We start from the raw sequence: 19,400 nt of genomic DNA on the forward strand, positions 1-19,400 counted from the left end.
CCGATTCGAGCCTCTCTCCTCTCCTCCTACATTCTATTCTCTCCCCAACCCCGTGGCCAGTGCGCCCACCCCTCACCTTCAGCCCAGGGCCTTGGACAGAAGCCATCAGCAGCAGAGGGAAGGGAAGCCAGAGGAGTAGGAGGTCAAAGGGAGTTTCCTCAGAAAAACAGGGGCACAGGACTCTCAGGAGAAACAAAGGTCACCTTTATTGGTCTTTGGGTGACAGACTCAGCCAGTTTAGCAGAGCTGCCAGTCATGGCAGTGTCCCCAGAAAGGGCAAAGTGACAACCACCACAGGGGACTTGCCTCAACTTGCAAACTGCAGTGAGAGAGCTGCCCAGTGATTTGGAGTAAACAGGAGGCAATTTGCAACAGGATAATAACAATAAAAATATGTAGAGGGCTTTATAGTTTCCCCAGCAGGTCTTTATATATTCCTGATGAGTCCATCGCAAAAACCTTATGAGGTATTAGCCTCATTTTACCAATGGGGATTAAACAGCCAAGAACTTTTTTACTTACTCAAGGTTACCAGCTGTCAAAGATGGAACTGGGACTCAAGTCCAAATCCCATGTACTTCCCAGCACTCCACTCTGTGCTCAAATTGGAGTCCTAGCTTCCTTACCTCATTCCTATTCTTCATAGAAATTGCCCCAAATTAATCTCTGTCTGGCTATCTAGTTTGTAGTACTGCTCCATCTTACGGAACTAATAGAATTTTCCTCCCTGCCCCCCATAAATGACACAGACTTTGTGCCCGTCTGTGTCTGCTCAACCCTCCCAGACTTTGGAGATAACCAATTTCACATGTCCACAGACTGGCTCTTGCATTGGGGCTGGGCATTGCCTTGTCATTATTACATAAACTGGGAACAGTTAAAAAAAAAAAAAAGTACCCAGAACCACGCATGCGACTTTCTAAAGGCATTTTCTACAAACACGTAAGGCAGGAGGTCTTAACTGAGGTCCACAGACAGAATTTAGGGGGTCTACTGAAACAGGATGGGGTAAAATTACATCTTTGTTTTCATTCCCTTTTACTGAAATTTAGCATTTCCCCCAATTATGAATGTAGGCAACATACTACATTAGTATTATAGTATCTATGACTTGTCACTAGTAGAAATCAAAAATTTTTCAAATCACATTTTATTTGTAGCAGAGATCCCAAAATCCCATTTAAGCTCCTCACTACTTTGAATTATGGTAATTAGACCTGCTGCTAAGTCTTGTTATTTGTTTCATTATTAATGAAGCACATGTATTTTAATACCACAAATTTAATTTTTAGACATTTTGATCTTGCAAGCTCCTATGTGCAGAGAAGGCACCCAGCCCCCTTTCAAGATCCTTATCTCCACCTCGCCCTAATTATTTCTTGAAGTTCCTACAGATATTTCAGACTACATTTCCATGTAATTGGCTTCCTTTATAGTTCTAAGTATATTATTTTTATTCATTAAAAAAATTATTCTGAAAAGAATTCCCTAGGCTTCGCTAGGCTGCCAGAGGGGTCTGTGCACCAATAAAATTTAAGAGCCCCAGCTGCCATTTTGCCGGAGTTGAAGAGTTGAGTGGGTAAAGGCTTGGTAACCTGACCCGAGCCCTCCCATCACCTGCGAGGACTCTGGGCAGGCAGAACATAAAAATCAACAAGCTAAGGCCATGTCCAGTGAGGAACTGAGGAGACCAGGGAAGCTGTGCTCACTGGACACCTTGCAGGGCTGCTGGCTAGGCTGATTCACACCTTCACACCCACCTCAGGAACTTACGTCCCATCAGTGCATGCACTAGTGTTCCTTCTCACTGACCTCGCATCAGCACTCCTCAGGGCTACTTCATTGCTTTCAGCCACACTGCTCACCTCCAAGGCTTTGCCTCTGGCTATCTCGTTAGATAGAGCAGGGTCAGGATGAGCTGCTCTGTGTATAGTCATCAAGCCTGATTTCACAGCACATTTAAGTGGCAACTGTACACCTCTCTACACAACACAGAAGCTGACTTGAGCACCTCTCCATGGACCTCATTTGGTCTGTGGAGAGCAGTCAGGCCAGGGGTTGGAGGGATCTGCATTGTCAGCACTAGGGGATATGCACAGCTATTAGGGATTCTTGCCCAGCCTATCAGCTAAGGTGGTATGATTCTACAAGACAGTAATATCTATTCACTATACACCAGCCATGCTATTCTAGATTCTCATTGCTCAAGTAACTAGAGTAACTCGAGGTCTCCCCTGTTGATGCAGGCATAGTAACATTAATAGCCAATTCTCATGAGCTCATGGCCCCTTGTTGCATGGAAATAACCCAACACCTTTTCAAGATCCTTTCCTCTCTCCAGCCCTATTTATTGAAGTCCCTGAGGATGTTTCAGACATTCTTGTGACTCAATCTAGACTAAATCTAGACTACCACCCCTGCAGCCTAATACAGGGATCCAGGCCTCTCTTTCCTGTTGACTTTGCTGTCCTACACCACCATGGCCACAGCCACTGCACACTCTTGCTCCCCTGATTGAGGACCGATTCTTGAGTACAGGTCTCCATCCTCCAGGCACTTGGCTACTCATCAGTAGGCGGCAGAATGAGAAGAGCAGCACCCCAACCCCCAAGCTCCCACTGCTAGAGGGCACATGGCAGGGCAGCCTGGGCTCAGAGATACTGGAAGGCTGGTGTATGGAGCAGCACCTTCTCTTACACAGATAGCCCTTCTTACTCCAGAGCCCTCCAGAGCAGTAGGGTAGAGACAGGTTCAAGAAAAACCAAGCTGGCCACCTTAGAATTGCATCTTCTTTCCAGCTACTTAATGTGTCTTTACTGAGTCATGACTCAGATTTGATCTCCTTCTGCAGATACTCTTAAGGAAAATAAGTTGTGTAAGCCAGTGAGATCTCTTGCTCTAGCTTTGCGGACTTCCAGGACAAACTTGGCATCATGGTGAGGTGGAAAGAACTTGGACTTTGGGGTTAGAGTAAGCTCAGCTCCAGCTGCAGCTTTGACATTAACTGTGAGACTTGGGTAAGAGCTCTCTGAACCCACTTTCTTGTATGGATATGGGAACTAGTCATACTTGCATTGAGGGTTGTTTTGAGGATTAAGTGGAATACTGGTATACAGCACCTAGTACAATGCCTTGCACATAGCTGACAATTGACACATCTTAATTCTTATTTTGAATATTACTTTTTTTTTACTTATGCTTAGGTGCACCAGTTGGATGTAAGAAGCATTGAGGGGAGTTTTCTAGAATTGCATAACAAGCTTATCAATTAGAAAAATATTTCTTTGCTATTCACTAAGTTCTAAAAATAGAAATACAAGCAATATGAAGTTGTTTACATTATGAAATAACAAAAGATATATTACTGACTAATCTGCAGAGTAAAGTTAAAATTATACCATTTGATAACAGTATGTAGTAAAAAGAGTCAGGGAAAAAATTTACATTATTCATGGATCTGTATTTGGCAAGAAATATGCCAACTTTTTTGCTGTATTTTTTAACAGTCACATTATAATGACACTGAGGTGCTCTAGATTAGATCTCTAGAAAATAATAAATGTTATTCTTCTTTCACCTTCCTGTGTGTGCTAAAACTCAGGCTTAAGTATCCATTTGCTCCATATATCCAGTTCCGTGCCCTACATTTCCGTGCCTCATTGTCTTTATTCCAGACATAAAGTACCCTGGCTTACTTGAAGAGATGAGTGTGGACAGCTCTTCCTTGGGTTCCCACCTGAGACCAGGAGAACTCCCAAGCCTGTGCCCCAGGAGAGCAGCACTGCTGCTGTACACTGCAGGTATCCAGAGACCTGCTTTACTTGTCACTGTTGCTTCCCTTCTAGTAACTTCCAAGGCAGCTTTCATTGTGACCTGCTTTGACTGGGAGACCCTGGAAATTCTGAACAATTAACTCTAGCAAAATCTCACTTCTAAACAGACCTGGGGACAAAAAGTGGGCAGGAGGACCAACGGAAAGGGGGAATCTCCCTTCTGTGGCTCAACATGATTTGATACTAGGACCTTCAAAGTCTGGAAAAGAAAATCGGGTTGACTCATAAACAATCAGGGACTAAAATACTTCTGGTTTCCTTTTATTGTACTTCTGAGAACCAACCAATTATGTTCAGCACTCTGGGTGATTGGTAAGTTTTTTTTAAAGCTGATTCAGGAAACTTAGTGAGTTTTCTAGACAGTTCTTTTTGGCATTTCTAATTTTTGTCACCCAATTGTAAAGGAATAGAAGAGGTTCTTCCCAAAAGAAGGAAGCCAATCAGTCAGCAAGACTGCTAGATAAAACACCAAAACAAACAGAAAAAGCCGAATTCTCACACATCACTACAGGGCCCATTTCCAGAACAGAACCTGAAAGGTAAGGCAGAAAGGAGGCTGGAGACACCGCTCTGGGGCACGGCCTACTGTTTAATCTCAAGTGGCTGAAGTATGCCTGCGCTTCAAATGAAAGGATGTTGAGCTATTAAACAAGACCTGTGTAACCCTTAAATAAATAGAGAAGGGAGCCAAAAGCTGGTGTAGTCATAATACCTTACAGTTCTTTAGCATGCGTGGTGTTCAAAGCATCTTCATAAACATTATACATTTTGATTGATTCTTCATCACAATCCAATTAGGATTAGTCCCATTTCTCACAATTTTGTAGCTGAAAAGCTGCCAAAAAGATTGTCTAAAAACAACTAGGGACAAAAGAGAAACTTTCCCACTCATGTTGCAGGTTCAGAAAAATGCTCTCCACCATCATCCTTCTAAACACATGCATGGAAGTACTGGAGAGTCATTGTTCTTCCACTTTTCTTACTCTAATGCTTTATAGAAGTCAAAACTTGAAGGATATTCCACAAGATCTATTAAAAAATAATTTCTTCTCCCTTCTTGTGGGGAGAAGACCCATTGAGACCCCAGCATAAAGCTAACAGGTAAGATAATGGGAATAACAGCCTCACATGTTTATCATTTATCTCATCTGCCAGGAAACGGACAACTAAATTTCATCATCTGTAATAATTAGTGCTTGCCACCTAGATGCCTGCTAATTCTTTCTTTGATTTAGGGAAATTAAAAAAGCTCTTTTATTCTGTAATATGTATACAGTTGTAACTTACTTTTTTTAAATTTTTGGAAATTGATGTGGTATAAATCTTAAACAGTGATAACAGAAGGCAAGAAAAATCTCCAAGAATAGTATTATCGTATAGATAGAGGTTTAGATTGATAGGCAAAAAACAAAAAAACCAAGAGTTTTCTACCAATTTGCAGCAACTTTGTAGTTTTCTCCTCTCATCTACAAGAGGTGGTAAGATAGAATAGCTCTCTCTTGGGAGGCAAAAGACCAGGAATCTAGCTTTCCTGTGCCTGCAACTTTAGGTAATATATAGAACCTCTGGATAGTGCTCCTGAAATGGGGAATAAAAACACATTACCTATTTGAAAGCAAAGAACTGGATCAATTTGCTTATAGTCCTTTTATTTCTTAAGACCTATGGCCCTTTCATCCCGCTCCTGGCATATATCCAGAAGGAACCCTACTTCAAAAAGACACCTGCACCCCAATGTTCACAGCAGCACTGTTTACAATAGCCAAGACATGGTAACAGTCTAAATGTCCATCAACAGATGACTGGATAAAGCAGATGTGGTATATTTATACAATGGAATACTATTCAGCTGTAAAAAATGACAACATAATGCCATTTGCAGCAACATGGATGTCCCTGGAGAATGTCATTCTAAGTGAAACAAGCCAGAAAGAGAAAGAAAAATACCATATGAGATCACTCATATGTGGAATCTAAAAAAAAGAAGAAGAAGAACATAAATACAAAACAGAAACAGACTCATAGACATAGAATACAAACTTGTGGTTGCCAAGGGGGATGGAGGTGGGAAAAAGACTGGGAGTTCGAAATTTGTAGATACTGACAGGCATATGTAGAATAGGTAAACAAGATTATACTGTATAGCACAGGGAAATATATACAAGATCTTGTGGTAGCTCATAGTGAAAAAGAATGTAACGATGAATATATGTATGTTCATGAATAACTGAAAAATTGTGCTGTACACTGGAATTTGACACAACATTGTAAACTGACTATAACTCAATTAAAAAAAAGTTTTAAAAAAAAAAAAAAAGAAAAGACCTATGGCCCTTTCATCAAAGCATTTAACTCTAAAACAATCAGGTGGATTAATTCAAACCCGAACCACAAAAATGTGCCTAAAACTTTTTTAACAGTCAGATCTTCACATGGATTTGCACTGCTGTTTGGGAGAGAAGTGAAGTAAATCACAGTCTTTCTGTCTGGCTCTCATAAACTGTGGCTCATCCTACAAAAGTAACCCAAGCACCTGCCATGGGTGAGGCACAGAAGATGAAAGCTTGCTGTCTTGGGACTAACATGGAAAGAGGACTGGTCATTGATCTTAGAGAAATTTTCCTTTCTAAGCACATATTTCTAAAACTCCTCCTTCGCTCTTATGTTTCCTGAGTTACCATAAACTGAACCCACACAAACAACTTTTATTTGTACCTTCTTCACATGCTGGTTGAAGAGCTACGCTATCTTAGATTCCTAACTAGCCTCCTAGCTCCCTGAGATAAGCATCTGTTCGTTCCTCATCCTTCCATCCTCCATGATACTTAACTCAGTGCCTCGCCTGCAGCAGACACATAAAAAAGGTTGAACTGAATTGACCTGACTTCATTATTCAGCTGACTCTTTCAGCTTTTGCTAAATATTTCTTAGTTCTAGTTGGGAGCCAAAGCATTGAGAAGATTTTACAAACAACTAAAAATAATACTAAAAGTATCTTCTAACCCAGAAGAGATTATGTCTATCTCAAATTAAGAACAGATGAGAATATTAAAATGTCCATTAGAGTACTGTAAAGTGCTCCAATTCTTTGTCTGTTTCCGTCATGAATCAGGGATCCCATTCGGAGTTCATCTGCAATTTTAAATTTGCATAAGAAAGGCTTGCATTGCAAAGCATCAGATCGTTTCACAAATTCAAAATATCCGGGTAAATTGTTCATTCATATTTGTATTCGTAAAATTTTTTTTTCAAAACCGCTTTTAAAACCATAGGCTTGTTCTTCATAAAGCTTGGACTTGGGAATTTTTGACACTTCTGAAACAGAAGGTGTAGGAAAATATGGAAGGTGTAATTATCCCTGAAAATAAGAGAAGTGATGCCCACGGAAGATACTAAGCTTGTTCAAATATCTCTAGGTTGCTTGTGAGGAGGTTTAACTCGGTGTATTAACTGTAGGGTTCTAGCACATGGTTTTCATCTAATATGTTTTCAATAAAAAGATGCCAATCAATCTGCCTAATCTTTGATAGGGTCTCCAGTACCATTTTGATGCCTCAGAGGAAAACTGATTTGCTTTTTACAGAATCCCTCTCAGTGAAATGCTGTGAGAAAGCCACAAACTCTATATATAAAACACGAGAGCTCCCTCTACAGCGGTTACCAGCAAAAGTGCCCTCCAGCCAGTTGTCCTATGCTGAGACCCAGACAGAAGCCCACAAACAAAACAAAAACAAGAGCAAAACAAAAGGAAACTCTGTTGGCTTCTTTTCATGAGTACAAAACAGGGTGGGAATGAGAAGGTAGAGCTAGTCCGTTTGCCAAGCAGAGGAGAAGAGTGATGAAAGAGAAGTGATTGTGCAAGAGACTGTACTGTGTGTAAGCAGATTACTGCTTGTATTCTGTATGAAGTTTTCCTGTAATAGCAATGACCAATTAGGTTCATCTCAAGCTATTCATATCGGTGGGTTTTTGTCTTGTTCTGATGTTTTGTTTCATTTTGTTTTAAGGTGGGAAAGGAATAGCAGAAGGGGCATCACAAAAAGGAGGAGGGAGAAAATTATAAAACAAGACAGAAGCAAGCCGGACTTCCCAGCACCACTGCAGAGGCCCATCCCACCACATTCCTCGGGGTGTGATCGACTGGCCAGATGAAGAGCCTCAAGGTCATCAAAGGAAGGAGAAATGAGGAGTTGCCTGAATTTGTGTTGATTGGTGCATTTCGCAGAGCAAGGATGAAATGTAAAACTCAAAGGGTAAGGGCAAAGCAGATGAGGAATTATATTCCTGAAGAAACCATGCAGCTTGAGAACTGTGAAATGTCATTGGCAGGTAGCCCATTTCCTTTAAGAAAATGTGAAGTATGTGCACTGCAGACAAAGGGGACCCACTGTAAACATGGCTCAATAACACTTTCAAACGACAGAGAGAGAGAGAGAGGGTTCATATTTACTTTCAGAGACGTTGGATCACCCTGCCTTGCACTGAAAGAAGGAAATGTCTCTAACGCCTTAAAATCTTGAGTGCATACCACATACCACAAAACTCGAATATAGCTGTAATGAGCACCGCGGTCACTGAAAGGGAAGCAACTCAGCCAAAACATGCCTATGGGTGTTATGTTCTGATGACTTCAATTTATGCCCCTTTTGCAGACATCCTAGTGTATTCCTCTATTTTAAGGTAAATATATTATTGGAATTAGACTCTTTTTTAACCTTCAATCCAGAATGAAAAGTGAGTGAGAACTTTCTGTCCACCCCTTACACCTGCTCTCCACCTACTCAAAGGCAACCTAAGCGCTAACAGTGTTTAAAGGCCTCAGTCAGATTCTCCTAGAAAAAATAGCAGTTGGGCATAGACAGACAGAATTCTGGAATATGTAATCTTCTATAGTACTTTTTATTGAGAGAAAGAGAAGAAGGAGGGAGAAAGCAAATTAACAGAGGATTAAAAAGTGAATAGATGTTTGGTGAACAGGTCAACAAAATCTGGTATATCCATACAATTGAACCCTATCCAGCAATCTAAACAGGAATAATATACTATTACGTGCTGCAGCACGGATGGGTTTTAAAAAGACTATGCCAAGTGAGAGAAGCTGATGTAAAACCCTCCCCACCCCATATTGTATGATTCCATTTACATGAAATGTCCTGCACAGGTAGACAAAAAGTAAAATAGTATTTGCCTGGGACTGAGGCTAGGAATGAGGATTAACTGAAAATGAGAATATGGGACCTTATTGGAGTAATGAGAAGATTCTGAGACTGAATGATAGTTGCCCAAATTGGTAAATTTACTAAAAATCATGAATTGAATACTTTATGTGAGTGAATTTTATGGTATATAAATTATAGCTTAATTAACTTTTTTTTAAGTAAACGGACAATCTGGTAGAAGCAGTCACTAATTTGATTTTATAAGATTTTAACAAAAGAAAAAACATTTTAAAAAATGAAAATAGATGACTACCTTTTAAACTCCCTTGAATAGGTCTACACCTAATCTAATTAATAATAACACTTTTTTTTGGTCCACCCCATACTGGAGTTATGTGTGTATGTATCTGTCTCTCCCGCTAGACTGTGGGATTTGGGAAGAGGGGACCCCATTGTATTTATTTTCTACCATTTCTACCATTCTCAGTGTCATGCACAGTGGCTTTAACAGAGTAGATACTTAATATATTCTAATTTGAAAACAGGATCTTTAGGAAAGGAGAAAGAGCTTAAATAGGACAAGAGAAAAGTTATAGTATGCAGATGGACTTGTTTTCTCTAGAAAACCAACTTCCAAATAAAGGTCTATTCAAGACAAAGCAGCTCTGGAGAGAACGCAAGTTTTTATGGGAAGGAAGAGAAGTCTAGGTAAAAATGAAGTGACAGAGACAAAAATTTATCTATTAATACATCACAGTATAACCCCTTCATTTATGCACATATTTTTCCAGTGTATCACCACCACTCTTAACACACACACACACACACACACACACACACACACATACCCAGGTAAGAAACCACACACAGAAGTAGAAGGCAATGGTGAGTAGAGGAACACATCTTAAATTGGTCAATATGTATCAAGGAATGCCATGCTGTGCATGACATTTTACTGCAATGACAACTCAGCTCGACATGACTCTTCTGTGTCATAAAGGATGGATACCTTTGGAACCAGAACCACCAACGAGAATGGTCAACCAACAGTTTCTGCTAGCCATATAGTGGATCTCATCTCTTGGACAAAGCTTTGTTAAGACTTTAAGATTCAGGAGTTACTCCTAGGGGCAGAGTCCATGTGTCTACCCATGTCGGCAGCTGCTTAGGACAAAAGCTCACATATAGAAATAACCAAGTAAATATTTAGATTTGAAAAGGAAAGGAAAGAAGGAAAGGAGGGAGGGAGGGAGAGAGGGAAGGAGGGAAATAGAGAGATTTGAACTTTTTCAGTCCATAGAAACAATTTTATTACAGTAAGTTAAGGGAGGGAGGGAGGAAGGAAGAAAGGAAGACAACAACCCTTGAAAAGAGAAAAACAATAATTAAAGGGGTAGAAAAATAGCATCAATTCTATTTTACAGTTAGTTTGGGGGGGGGCTGGGGAACCTAAGGGATGACAACTGTTGTCATGATTTTAAAAGAATTATTATGACAAAATATTGAATAAGTATTCTAATTCTCCAAAGAGCAGAAAAACAAAGAAAGTACACTTAAATTGCAAAAGAAAGGAAGGAAGGAAGGGAGGGAGGAGGAAGAAAGGGAGGGAGGGAGGAAGGAAGGAAGAAAGAAAAAGAAAGGAAGGAAGGAAGGAGGGAGGGAGGAAGGAAGGGAGGGAGGGAGGGAGGAAGGAAGGAAGGAAGGAAGGAAGGAAGGAAGGAAGGAAGGAAGGAAGGAAGAAAGAAAGAAAGAAAGAAAGAAAGAAAGAAAGAAAGAAAGAAAGAAAGAAAGAAAGAACGGAAGAAAGAGAAAGAAAGAAAGAAAGAAAGAAAGAAAGAAAGAAAGAAAGAAAGAAAGAAAGAAAGAAAGAAAGAAAGAAAGAAAGAAAGAAAGGAAGGAAGGAAGGAAGAAAGAGAAAGAAAGAAAGAAAAAGGAAGGAAGAGAAAGAAAGAAAAGAAAGGAGGGAAGGAAGGAAGGAAGGAAGGAAGGAAGGAAGGAAGGAAGGAAGGAAGAAAGAAAGAAAGAAAGAAAGAAAGAAAGAAAGAAAGAAAGAAAGAAAGAAAGAAAGAAAGAAGGAAGGAAGGAAGGAAGGAAGGAAGGAAGGAAGGAAGGAAGGAAGGAAGGAAGGAAGGAAGGAAGGAAGGAAGGAAGGAAGGAAGGAAGGAAACGAACTTCAGTTAGCCAGAAAGCAAGCTTGTCAATAAGGGCAACACACAGATTCCTAAGGGAACTCACACACCATTCATTCCTACTGATGTCTGAGAAGGCAATTATTCTTTTTCTCAGTTGCAGTAAATATAGACCCATCCAAGGCAAGAAGCTGAACCAGGAACCACTTCTGTTCCTTTCCTGATCTCTGATTTTATTCAATTTTCTGTTGCTTATCTTCTAAATGTGCTTGTAATAACCTGCCCTCTTGCTAGCACCTTCTTGTAAATGAGATGCCTATCTGGGTTTATCCCAGCTAAATAAACTGAATTCAATAAAACCCATCCTGGGTTATCCTCCAGGAGAGTTATTACTCCACTAACATGCTACTGTTGCTACCGTTACCTAATGCTTTAACTTCTCCTCTAGGCTTGAGTTATGCTACGTTGTTGTATATCTAAGATAAGAGGCTGTCTGGAGTCTGTTCAATGTTATCGCATAACACACAGTGACTTTTTTATTGAAGGCACTCTGTGAGTACCTCTGCACTGATGCAGGTTTTATTGAAACTAATTCAGAGACTCTGTGGGTGTGTGCGCGTGCATGCATGCGTGTGTATGCGTATGTGTACGTGTTCATATATACATATATATTTAAGAATATATGATTTTTTAAAGATAAATGCTGAACTGAAATGATGTTACTCTTCACAGTAAGCTAATAATCTGCATTAATCTGTCAGACCTGTGTTTAATCTAGTTTAAAGCTTAAAGTGAGGACCCTAGTCTCTTAAATACACGCCAGCACAGTGGGAGCTTGCTGTCTCTCCATGCTAACCAACACAGCCCCTGCCCAATTCCTGCCATTTCAGATCCCTGAAGATGCAACAATTCCCAACCATAAGGTCCCCAGACTTCTAGGCCTTCATGAAATTACAAATGGGGTGTTCTGATGGAGTGTCCATGTTTCAAAAGTCCTAATGGAAATTTTACATCTCCTACAAAGATTACAATAGGCAAATGGTCTGCCCTCTTTGGTTTTGAGTTTTACCAAGTCCTTGAATAATCTTGAAGGTCTCATACTTATCAGAGCTCTGGTTAGCAGCGTGCATGATTTTGATGAATCAATTACTGGGGGAAATTAATTATTCCTTAAAGCTGTAGTTTGATAGGAGAAAAATATTTGAAAACTTAGGAGTCAAAAAAGAAAACTTATGTAAGTTCCCTGATGACAAAAAGGGTTGGTATCCCTACCATGAAAACAGCATCAGGGGACAGGAGAGCACTGGGAATCATTTATTAAGTAAAGGCATACCCAGACATCTTATCAAATAAAGTCTAACTGAAAAAAGAGTAAAAATGCATGCCATACGCCTTCCACTTCCTGTCCCATGATTCAGAGCCCAAATCCAGCATGAACTAAAAAAATTCTACAGCAGTTTCTTTACTACATAGATCCAGATTTCTGAGGCAGCCACAGAAATATTCTACATCTTTATCTTCTGCCCATCTTGTTACATGCATACAGAGAACACAGCTTCTGGGGGGGAAATTGTGCAACAAGTCGGTGGAAGATTTTCATTAGCATTTTTCTGCTTTCAACCAGGGACAAAAACAAGAAAAATTTCTCTAGCTTTTTAAAAAAAAGTTTTTTATTGAAGTATAGTTGGTATACAATGTTGTGTTATCTCTAGCTTTTGCTGTTGGAAACTATGGGGTTTTGTGTATTCCATCACTTCTGAGTACTGAGGAAACAAATAAGAGTAGGAAAAGATATCACCTTAATAAAGCAACATTGTCACAGGAATGCCAGCTATAAACTGGAAGTTGGACCCCTCTGAAAAGCTGACCTCCAAGCTGTAGATCAAATAAAGGAATGTGTCCATCACATGATACAAAGAGGTTGAAAGTCCACACATTTTATGTGTATATCCATAGAATGGAGAATTATTCAGCCACAAAAAGGAATGAAATACTAACACATACTACAAAACAGATGAATGTTGGAAACATTATGCTAAGTGAAAGAAACCAGAAGCAAAAGATCACATATTATATTATTCCACTTATATAAATATTCATAAAAGGTAAATCTATAGACAGAAATTATAGTCATGGCTTCCTAGGACTAGGAATGGATGGGAATAAGGAATGACTGCAAACAGGCATGAGAAATATTTCTGGGATGATGCAAATGTATCACTGGATTGTGGGAATGGTTGCAAACTCTGCAAACTCACTGAAAATCACTGAGTTGTACATTTTAAATGAGTGAATTTTATAGCATGTAAGTTATATCTCAGTAAAGCTATTAAAATATTCTAAAATTTATTGAATCATATGACACGTTCACTGCTGCATCCTCAGCACTCAGCACAGTTCCTGACACATAGTAGGTGCTTAGTACCTGTTTACTAAATAAGTGGATGAATAAGTGAATGAAGTAATAATCAAAGAGTTAGCACAAAAACCAGTTTTGTGACTTACAGAAAGACCTGTGCGTGCATGTTGAAAACATTCATTATATTCCAAGCAAAAAAATTTATGAAGCACAAACCTAGTTATTCCAGTCTTTTTAAAAATATCATATTAAAAAAAGAATTGCTACACAAATTCAGAGAAAAGGAAAATGTTTACAAAGGGGAGCCTAATATTTTTTCTATGCAACAGTCAATATTAGAAGAGAGTGGAGGAACATATATAAAATTCTGAAGGGAAGAGAGTAACCTCCAAGCACTTTCTTCCCAGCTAATTCGTCTTTCATATGGGAAATGTATTTTCAAATGTGCAAGACTTTAAAAGTATATATTAACTATATACCCTTCTTGAAAATGTTACTTAACATTATATCAGACAGTATAGGCTAAGTGAAGCTACAGCTACTAACAACCCCAAAATCTCAGTGGCTTAAAACAGCACAGGTTGTCCTTTGATCACACTTAGACTTATGGGGGATGGAGGAGCTGGGATCATATGCTGATTGTTGTTACTCAGAAATCCAGGCTGATGGAGAAGTTTCATCTTGAACTTCCCTAGAGGAAAAGAGAGCTCTGAACAGTTCCCATGGGCAAATCCAAGTCCATTCACAACTCACTGGCTAGAACTAGTCACATGTCCTCACTTAACCAAAAGGGGTTAGGATATGCAACTCTAACACTAGCTTGCCCCCAAGGCAGGGCAGAGAGAGTGGAGTAAGGACTGCTCCGGTGGCTGCCTGGTTTCCCAAAACCACCTCTGCTCGCACAAGAACAACAAACACTCCAGCCCAGCTTACTCCACATCACTGTGTGCCACTGGAACTAGGGCCACAATGACCTGGGAGAAAGCTCAAGTGTGAGACAAAGAGGCTACTCTGTCCTGGGGCAGCATCTGGGTGGGGCAGCAGCAGCCATTGTTGGCACTTACTCAAACAGCGCATCAGAAGCAGCCCAGAACTCTGATGGCAGCTGGTTCAACACAGCTCACAACCGATTCATGCCAAGAGTCCACACCAAGAGTCCACACAGACCACCTGACCTGTGGTGCAGCTCTACAACAGGGTGGAGGCAATGGAGGCTGTGGAGACTGATCAGCTGTGAGGGACAGAGGAGACTTGGACCCAAGGCTGCGTCTGAACAGAGTGAAGGTATTACCTCATACCTGTCAGAATGACTATCATCAAAAAGTCTACAACTAACAAATGCTGGAGAGGATGTGAAGAAATGGGAACCCTTGTACACTGTTGGTGGGAATGTAAATTGATGCAGCCACTATAGAAAATAGGATGAAGATTCCTTAAAAAACTAAAAATAGAACTATCAGATGACCCAGAAATTCCAGTCTTGGGTATATATCCAGAAAAGACAAAAATACTAATTTAAAAAGATACATACACCCCAGTGTTCAATAGCAGCACTATTTATAATTACCAAGATATGGAAGCAACCCAAGTGTCCTTCGACAGATGGATAAGGAAGATGTAGTGTGTGTGTGTGTGTGTGTGTGTGTGTGTGTGTGTGTGTGTATGTGTGTAATATATATATATTACAGCACAGAGAACTATAGCCATTATTTTGAAATAAATTTTAATGAGTACAACTGATAAAAATACTGAATCACTACACTGTGCATCTGAAACTAATATAATACTATAAATCAACTATACTTCAATTTAAAAAAAAGCAAGACATATGGATATCTACAGTAGACTATCCTTCTCCTTATGAGTTTTATAAATCATTTTTGATGATTAAAACAAAAATTATAATATCATATGACATTTTAGATATTTAAACATAGGCAAAATAAAGGAACCTAAGTGAAAATAAAATTTCCACACTTCATCAGAAGTTGTAAAATGTTGATACTAGAATGCAATGAGTTACATATGCATATTCAAATACCCAGAGCGACCACTAAGAAAATCAAACCAAGAGATATACTAAAAAAATCATAAATAAGTTAAAATGGTATCCTAAAAATATGTGCAAGTAATACATAGAAAGATTAAAAAAAAGAGAGAGAGAACAGCAGATCAAGAAACAAGAAAACAAACAGAAAAGAAGTAACAAATGGCAGCCTTAAGTTTTAACATATTGATAATTGCCTTAAATATAAATGATCTAAATACATTAAAAAAAAAAAAAAAGGTAGGGAGTGAATATAACTATATATGCAGTTACCATAGGACCTAGCAACTGCACTCTTGGGCATTTATCCAAGAAAAGTGAAAACTTGTGTTCATACAAAAACCTGTACACAAATGTTCATAATAGCTTTGTTTATAATAGCCAAAAACTAAAAACACAGATGATGTTCAATGGGTGAATAGCCAACATACTGTAGGACATCCATACTATGGAATACACCAAATAAAAGGAACAAATTATTGACACACACAACAACTGGGATGAATCTCAAAGGAATTATACTGAGCGAAAAAAGCCAATCCCCAAAGATTACATATGTATAATTTCATTTATGTAACATTCTTAAATTGAAAAAATTATAGAAATGGCAAAAAATACATGACGTCTATAAGATAACTGGAAGTTTAAATACTGAGTAATAGAAAAAATTTTTTTAAATGTTTAGTTGTGATAATGTCACTATGGTTATTTTTTAAAGGTTTGATATTTAGGGATGCATATTGAAATATTTAAGAATAAAATATGACATCTGAGGTTTGCTTCAAAACAATATAAAGAACAGATGGGAGAGTGAAAAGTATAGGATTGGCTGTGGATTCATGATTGTTGGGGCAGAAATAGGTATGTGGGGGTTCATTAAATTGTTCTGTCTACTTTTGTATGTGTTCAAAGTCTCCATTACTATTATTATTATTAAATAGTAAAAGCACTTGGAAAAAAATTTGTAAAAGCTAACTGTAGATGTTACATTATTTTAAATAAATGTACAACATATGAATTTAATATGTCTTATCTAAACCTAAGATAATATTAACAAAGACCAAGAATAGCAGGGTGGGAAGGAGAAATTTAAATTGCTAAAGGATTTGTTTTAAATAGAGATAACTCAAAAGACACCTGTTAATTCTGATTCTGTCTGAACGTAGTATTACAAATAATAAACCAAAAGACTGGTAAACCATATTACTCTAAAACTAAAATCACAAGAAAGCACCATTGTAAGAAGTTTTCATAGGAGATTTAAACCAAAGATTTAAGAAACAGGTAACTCTTGTATTATTTAAACTTACCCAGAATATACAAAAAGAAGGTGCATGAGTTATCTATTGTTGCTTAACACATTGCCTCAAAACTTAGTGATTGAAAACAACAAAATGTACTATCTCACAGTTTCTGTTAGTCAGAAATCCAGGAGTGGCTTACCTGGATGGTTCTGGCTCAGGATTTCTCTCCAGGCTACAGTTAAGATGTTGGCAGAGGCTGCAGTCACCTTGAGGTTCCACTGGAAGTGGCTTTACTGCCAAGCTCATTCACATGGCTTTTGGTGGGCCTCAGAAGACCTCTTCCAAGCTCACTCATGGTGGCTTCCCCACGGGCTGCCTTGTAGCATAGCAGCTGGCTTCCCCCAATATCAGCAACCTAAGAAGGAGCATACAAGATAGAAGATATAGTATTTTTATAACCTAAACTTAGAAGTGACATCCCATGGCTACTGCCATATCCTATCCTATTCAACAGAAATAAGTCAATAAATTCAATCCACATTCAAGAAATGGAGATTGCCCAGGAGTAAGAATACCAGAAAGTAGCACCATGTTAGAGGGTGCCTATCATAGAAGGCAATCCTTTAAGAGCGATGTATGAAATCAGTGATACCAAAACCTGAAAGGAACATCAAAAGAAAATTACTGACTAATCTCACTTATGAATCTCAATGCAAAAATCCAAAATAAAACATTAGTAGACAGAATCCATACCATATTAAAAGAATAATATACCATGGCCAACTGAGGTGTATTCCAGAATTTCAAGTAAGGTTTTATACTATAAAGTGTATCAATAAAAACCACCATGTTAATATAATAAAGAAAAATAATTTGATTATTTTACATATGCCAAAAAGGAATTTCATATAATTCAATACCTATTGTTGATGGAAACAAAACTGCTCAACAAAATAGACAAGGTTTAGTAATTAGGATAGGCTAAATTGCTATAATAAGTGAATCTAATTGATAATGGCTATATTGCAATAAAAGCTGACTTATAACTTATGCAAGTAATAGCATAGGATGGATATTCTTGATCTGCTCCTCCACATCATGTCTAATTCAGAGGAAAAAGTAAGTTATGAGTAGTTATTATTGTTAGAACTAATACACAAATTCAGTAAAGATGCAGTTTATAAAATCAAAATGCAACAATCTGTTACTTTTTATACACATAACAAACTATCAGAAAGAGAAATCAAGAAATTCAGAAAATAATTCCTTTTACAATTCCATCAAAAAGAATAAAATACCTAAATGGTATTCAAAATTCTAACCGTATTTTTCACAGAAATGGAACAAACAATCCTAAAATTTGTGTGGAACCACAAAAGACCACAAATAGCCAAAGCAATCTTAAGAAAGAAAGGACAAAGCTGGAGACATCCTGCTTCCTGACTTCCAACTCTATTACAAAGCTTTAGTGATCAAAACAGTATGGTGTTGGCATAAAAATAGATAGTTATATCAAAGGAAAAGAATAGAGAGCCCAGAAAAAAAGGAAAAAACCACGCATATATGGTCAATTAATTTATGACAAAGAAGCCAAGAATATAAAATGGGGAAAGGACAGTCTCTTCAATAAACAGTATTGGGAAAACTGGACAGACACATGCAAAAGAATGAAACTGAACCATTATCTTATACTATGAACAAAATTAATCGAAATGGATTAAAGACCTAAATGTAAGACCTGCAACCATAAAATTCCTGGAAGAAAACACAGGTGTGAAGCTCCTTGACGTTGGTCTTGGCAATGATTTTTTGGGTCTAAAACCAAAAGCAAAGGCAATAAAAACAAAAAATAAACAAGTGGGAAAAACCTCACTCACAAGCAGAGAAATGAGAAACTACCTCAAGATACCACTTTTTTCACCTAGCAGTAACAATGGTAAACAAACCTGATGGCACACTTCATTAACCAGGGTATGAGTATACAAGTGCCAGAGTAGATGTTAACTGATATAACCTGCATGAAGATTAATTTGCTGTATCTACTAAAACCGAAAATGCACATACACTTTGATAGAGCAATTCTGTTTTTACAAATTATGCTGCAAAATACATATGGGCAAAATAGAATGTATACAGGGCTATGCATTCAGTATTATTTTTTACAGCAAAATGTTGGACATAAACAAACGTCCACTAATAGGTCTCTGCTTAATTATGATAATTCATATATTTTAATACTCTGAAGTGCTTTTCAGCCATCAAAAAGAATGAGGTGGCTTCTATGTATTGTTACAGATGGATCACCCAGAATTTCAACTTAAAAAATGCATAATATGATATGTTAACATTTGTGTTAATTTATAGACCAGTTTCCAAGGCCAAGTAGGAATAATTTTTAAATTATATGTTTCTCTCTTTTTCCCTTGAATCATCAAAAGTTTATTTCAACTACATTTCTGATACTAAACATTACTGTTATAACTCATCTTTTAGGCATGGTAATAGAATATCAAGTGTAAGCCAGCAGAATTTGTGTGGGTAGCTCCCCCATTTCTTTCCACCTTTCCCTAGCAAATATTCTGGGAAATGAGGCACTTTTTTCCTGAATTAAGTGTGCTTCACTGTGACA

At 38.2% G+C, this 19,400-nt stretch overlaps 1 long non-coding RNA gene across 1 annotated transcript in view; it reads right to left on the reverse strand.

The window, feature by feature from the left end:
* LOC141574916 (uncharacterized) overlaps positions 1-19,400 on the reverse strand; it is a 101,557-nt gene that overhangs the window by 74,259 nt on the left and 7,898 nt on the right. Inside the window, exon 2 of the long non-coding RNA XR_012502056.1 lies at positions 16,971-17,186. This is a non-coding gene — a long non-coding RNA (uncharacterized LOC141574916). The remainder of the gene's footprint in view (positions 1-16,970; positions 17,187-19,400) is intronic.

Source organism: Camelus bactrianus, chromosome 24 (genome assembly GCF_048773025.1).
Source record: "Camelus bactrianus isolate YW-2024 breed Bactrian camel chromosome 24, ASM4877302v1, whole genome shotgun sequence".
Taxonomy (NCBI): Eukaryota; Metazoa; Chordata; class Mammalia; order Artiodactyla; family Camelidae; genus Camelus; species Camelus bactrianus.